At 25.7% G+C, this 230-nt stretch overlaps 1 pseudogene; it reads left to right on the forward strand.

Annotated features, from left to right (window-relative positions):
* The first annotated feature begins 71 nt into the window (after positions 1 to 71).
* Positions 72 to 203, forward strand: LOC145719149 (U4 spliceosomal RNA; annotated as a pseudogene).
* The last annotated feature ends 27 nt before the right edge of the window (positions 204 to 230 follow it).

Consider the following 230-nt stretch of genomic DNA (forward strand, 5'->3'; position numbering starts at 1 on the left):
AAGATTTTATTTATATTTCAGCATTTTGATATTAGGTTAATACTATTTTGTTCTTTAAAATACTATCATTGAGCTTTGCGCAGTGGCACTATGGTAGCCAATGAGGTTTATCTGAGGCACGATTATTGCTAATTAAAATACTACCATTGATTCTAAGGTTTAATATGTAGTTTTTGTATAATTTCTTAAATATAGTTTCCAATAATATATCATGTGATAATTAATTGAAT

Source organism: Leptonychotes weddellii, unplaced genomic scaffold (genome assembly GCF_054177405.1).
Source record: "Leptonychotes weddellii isolate Sample4059 unplaced genomic scaffold, ASM5417740v2 HiC_scaffold_318266, whole genome shotgun sequence".
Classification (NCBI taxonomy): domain Eukaryota; kingdom Metazoa; phylum Chordata; class Mammalia; order Carnivora; family Phocidae; genus Leptonychotes; species Leptonychotes weddellii.